We start from the raw sequence: 5,489 nt of genomic DNA, 5'->3' as shown, positions 1-5,489 counted from the left end.
GTCTCCAACCACTGCCTGCAATCTCTCTTCCTCCAGTCCATAATAACAAAATATATGAATGGCTTTTTATTTATTTTGTTGGCTTTGTCAGTGCATTGAGTCATAGGTAAGCAAATTTGGGAGAACATAGATATTGCCATATATAGTGTTTTCAAAATTTTTTAAGCAATGAAACTTTCTTAAATGTTATTCAGATGCCCAATATAGATGTGCGGCTGACATAAATGAACTGAGATGGGGCTACATTCTACTAGTTAGAAATATATTTGAATGCCAGTTTAAAAAATTCCTGACTTATAAAGGCTTTAAAAGCAAGGACATCATTTTTGTAATTATATAACAAGATTGAGTTAGGTTGCCACTGATAGTGGTTTAGCTTCTGTTGTTCTTGAACTGGTAATGAAAATGGTGATGCAGCCATAAGCACTGGGTCCACTGTTCTAAGCAAAGAGCTGGTAGAAGATAAGAAATGAGTGGATAGTCATTTTACTTGACCTCATTAATTACCAGAAAAGCAAAACCTTTCCTAGAAGTCCTTCCTGCAGTCAGCCCCTTAAATGCAGAAGAACTCAGCTGGCCAACCCTAGCTCCTTCAGTTGGCCAACCCTAGCTCCTTCAGTTGGCCAACCCTAGCTCCTAGGCAGTCAGAGAGAGAACAGGCTTGTCATAATGAGCCAGGTGAGTTTTGATTCATTGCTTGGGGACAGAAGAACTCCAAACAAATCAAGGTTCTATCAGCGATAAATAAGGGAGGCTCTAAGATATTGAAGAACCATCTAATGTTATTTATACTACCTACTTTCTAATCTGCCTCATCTGCTCACCTTCCTCCTTCTCTTCCTGTGATCTTAGACAGTGCATGGAAGAAATTTTTTTGATGAAGACAATTGTCTATTTTACTTAAAATCATTTTTTTAGCTAGTGGTATGTCTCGAACACTTTCCTAATAGTTCATTGAGATAAAGTCATAACTTTTTTTTTCTTTCTTTGCTGCTCTCATTCATTGCCCCATTGGGATTGACTGCAAATTGCCATTTTCTATAGAAAGAATCAGTAATCCTTTCTACACAGTGGCCTTGGTGATTTCAGAGCTTCAAGAACATTTAAAATACTCAAGTTCTTTCTCCAAAAACTGGTGACTTCCTGCTGCTGAGCTCCTGAAAGTTTTTGAGAAGAAAGTCGAAAGGCTGAAAATGGTGCTGTGTTTATTTGAATATCTAAAGGGTAAACTCCAAGCTACTTATCTGAAAACAAATATTCTCTGAAACCTGTAGAGTAAAGAAGTATAACTTGACATTTCTTCTGCAAGAAAAAAAACAAGAAGATGGTGACTTTCAAGACCTCAGTCAATGACTAAAGCTCTGTGATCACAGTGAGGTACAGTGTCTGAACTAAACATTTTCTTTAAATATTTTAGTGATTTAGAACTGATATTGTATGTGTATCGTGAAACAGAAAGACCAGATAAGCTATAATATGAAAGCAATATAATTCAAATTAAATGGAAGAACATATAATAAAATACAAAACTTCTCAAAAAAACTCTATTATGCCTGTTTGTAGCAGTATATATTCCTAACTGTATTAATGTATAATAGTTAATACAAATCATAAAGCATATAATAAAAATTAATGTAATTTAGTATTCTCTTTGGTAATAATAAATATCATTTGTTGAGTAGTTAATGAAATTATAAGTGCAAGTTCAGAAAAATTTTAGGTTCTGTTTTTTTAAAAAAAACACAAATACTCATTATTCTTGGTATTATGTGTTCAGCACATTACCACGGTAACCAGGGCAGTAATGTCAAGACAAAGGTCAGGGTTGGCTTTAAGAAAGAAGCCTGAGAACGGGAACTATGTAGAGGCCAGAAAATCAGTGTCTACATGCTAAAGGCAATTTTCAGGGACAAGTACTAGGAGCAGATCAACAAAACAAATAAGATCAACAAAACAAATAAGGAAGGTGGTTTTAAGAACCTGCAGGGGCAATGGTTAGAAGTTGTGGTGCCACTCCATTCAACCTTATCTGCTTGGAAGTTTTTCTCCCACACCATTCAAACCCTTCACTGAACTGAACTTTCGTACAGGCTGCAGCCAAGAGGGGCTGTATTATGACTTTCTTGGACCTTTTCATTCACAAAGAAATATTAAAAATTTATTTCATTACTTAATGTTCTAATTGTGTTTTCTCAAATTCTGTATTTGTCTATTTGGCATCGATTCTTCACAAGGCCAATATTGAATTTATAATATTTTATTATTATCTATATTCTTGTTGTTCTGGCATTTGGGAGCCTTGTAGACCACAGAGAAACTCCTTCTCCCAGGGATAGCTAATTCCTAAAGATAATAACAATTTGCCTAGAAATGCAGGCCTTTCATATGTAAACCAACCAATCCATTAATTACTTCCTTATCTAACTCTCACACACCAAGCCAATGTTTGCCCTGACTTAAATTATCCCAGGGCCAAGTATCACTCAAATGGAGGCCATCCTTACAGCTCAAAGCCCAGCCAGAATTTTTAAAGCAAGCCTGTTTTAAACTGTTTGCTCTGCCCTGTTTTTCCTATGGAAAATCCAATAAAGCCTGTGGTCTAATGCTTTCTCCTTGCTCCTTTCTGCCTTCTGACTGACACCGGTGCCTTCTCTGTGTCCCTGCATAGCATGAGATGACCCCTCTCTGAGCCCTTTGAGTATGATGAACTTCTTTCTTCCAAACCTCCTTCTCATTTCCTCCTATTAATACACAGTCTTTACCAACCATATCATATACAACATTTAAATTCTCAGAATATTGAGTTGGAATAAATATATTGACATTATGCATTATGCATTAAAACATTTAAAAATCTGAAGTTCATTTTTTTTTTCTGATTTTAGAAGAAATTAAAATGTTCTTATGGGTCCCTAAAAGTATCATGGGCCTTTGACGGTAGGTCACGTGTGCTTAGTGGATAAGTTGACTGTGGAGTCAGAGATGACTTGTTTTTGCTGACATCCTTGTAAGCTCTTGAGAAACTGAATTAGAAACAGACAATGGTCAGTCTATGTGTAATAAACAGAACTCTGACCCACAGACTCTGCAGCAACCATTACAGGAAACCAGTTACAATCTCTTAAGATTGGTTCAGAATGGTCACGATTTGGTCAACAACTGCCAGCCTCCCTATTTTCATCTTTTTTTTTTCTTTTTTTCTGTTTCAGAACCCACCAGAGAAAGCTAAAATGGTCCCCAAATCAATCACAGAAGATGTCTCACTCTTGGCTAGCCTACCTCCATTGACTCCAATGCCATCATGACAATGACCTCAATTGGAAGATGCCTAACACCTTTCCTTTTCTCCACTCTAAAGCTTTCCCACTGCTTTGTCTGCCTTTCAGCCTCTGCCAAATTGAAGTGGTGGCACTGATGCCCTTGCTGTAGCAAGCTCTGAATACATGGCTTATGTTTGTTTTCATTTGGATGGTCTTTATTTCCATGTGCCCTATCTTCCTTGAGGTTTTCAGTTAGGACACTTTCTTCCTGCTGAAAGCCACCTATCCTATACATCTTCTAAAGAAAATGTTGATAGTGTGTTCCAAGATGAAAAACAGATAATCCAATGAGTTTATCTATAAAAATGTAAAAATACAAAATTTCTAAATGTCTATGCTTCTTTTTCAGACAAAATTCTTAACATTAAAGCCAGAAACACAGGAATCTCATTTTCTAAATATTTTCTTTATCCTAAGAAAACACAAAAAAGTGAATAGAGTTAAGTGTAGACTAGCAGCCCCAGCACAAGTATCACCTGGGACCAAGTTAGAAATGCACAATTTTGGCTCCCACTACAGAGCTGCTCTGGAAATCCTGAGGTACTTTGAGAGCCATGGCTCTGAAGCAGACTATCCTGAACAGGCTCTTGGAATTCTCTGGGGCTTACTTTCTTCATATACATAAAATGTAGTTATGAATTCCTTGTGTCCAAATTTAAAGGTTTCTTGTGAGGATCAAGTTATTAATGTCCTGAAAACATGTTTTCATGATGCTTTCTGTGAAGAAAGAAAAGATGAACTCTGCTATATAACATTGTTAAAGTCTTTAAGAGAGGACTTGTGTTTTATTTTAGACAAGCAATTGAAGGTATATGGGATTTAAGTTTTAAAAAGGGAAATGATATTCTAGTTGAGAAGAAAGGAGATTGTCAATCACTGTGCCTCCTTCTTAGCTCTTTAAATATGGCTAGCTCCAGATTGCATATGACGATGATCCTAAAATTGAGTCCTAGAAGCTATGGTGGATGAGTCACTTATACATAACACTTACTAGGTCAGCCACTTAATAGCTGTGTTTCATTGAACGAATTTTTCATCCTGCTTGAAATTTTGTCTTCTTATCTGTCAAATGAGAATAGGAGTGCATATTAGGCTATACAAGAAGCATGGCTGGAGAGGCCTCAAGAAACTTACAATGATGGGAGAAAGTGAAGTGGAGGCATGTCTCATATGACTGGAGCAGGAGAAAGAGAGGGAAGGGGGAGGTGCTACACACTTTTAAACAATCAGACCCCATGAGAACTCACTATCATGAGAATAGCATAGGGGAAATCTGCCCCCATGATCCAGTCACCTCACACCTCCCACCTCCTACCAAGTCCCTCCTCTAACACTGGGGATTACAATTCAACATGAGATTTGGGCGGGGACATAAAACCATATCTGAGTGAAAATATTTACCTCACAGTGTGGCTATAAGCAGTAATTGAGATAACTTATATGACACATTCTTCCGAAGAAATATTAGCAGGAAAAATAAGAATAAGATATTAAATTGATTTTTTCTGTTACACTGATCTATGCTTTGAGAATTGTAATTTGACTTAAGTTCTTCTCAGATGGTATTATGGGACTATTCTTACTGTTGAGTTTGCATCAATAATTAGCTCCTATGTTGACTCTGGTATCTGGTATCTGCAATTACCCTCTTCTTTTTTTAGGATGCTTTGCCTTTGATAATTGCCATGCTAATCAGTAGCAAGGAATATTTGAGACCACCAGTCAGGCTGTTCTTTTTGTTGCTGCTGATGTCCCCATGGGGGTGTTGACATCCAAGACTGATGGCACAGATTTTGTACGAAGATACTGATGTCTAATGTGGAGGTGCTACAAGGGTGGCCACCAATATAGTCACCATCCTAATGTTGCTGTTTCAGTGACATCTTCATCACCACTACCAATGCTGTAACTGCTGATGCCTCACATTCTGAATGTCCTAAAGAAATTGTAGGAAAAAAAGAGCTCTCATTTTTTTTTTTTTTCGGTTTTCTTTGACATTCCTTAAACCTGTTATTTGGTCCTGAAGCTATGAGATAGTTTGATTGACGTTGCTGTGCTATTTAAAAAAACATGCCATTTCAGCTGGGTGCTCACACTTGTAATCCCAGAACTTTGGGATGCTGAGGCAGGCAGATTGCTTGAGCCCAGGAGTATAAGACCAGCCTGTGC

At 37.3% G+C, this 5,489-nt stretch overlaps 1 long non-coding RNA gene across 1 annotated transcript; it reads left to right on the top strand.

Moving 5' to 3' along the window:
* Positions 1 to 723: 723 nt before the first annotated feature.
* Positions 724 to 2,167, top strand: LOC105534660. Its single transcript, XR_001005309.1, has 2 exons — positions 724 to 1,377; positions 1,778 to 2,167. It is a non-coding gene; the product is annotated as an uncharacterized LOC105534660 (long non-coding RNA).
* The last annotated feature ends 3,322 nt before the right edge of the window (positions 2,168 to 5,489 follow it).

Source organism: Mandrillus leucophaeus, unplaced genomic scaffold (genome assembly GCF_000951045.1).
Source record: "Mandrillus leucophaeus isolate KB7577 unplaced genomic scaffold, Mleu.le_1.0 Scaffold1375, whole genome shotgun sequence".
Lineage (NCBI taxonomy): Eukaryota > Metazoa > Chordata > Mammalia > Primates > Cercopithecidae > Mandrillus > Mandrillus leucophaeus.
This window is presented reverse-complemented; position numbering and strand designations above follow the sequence as displayed.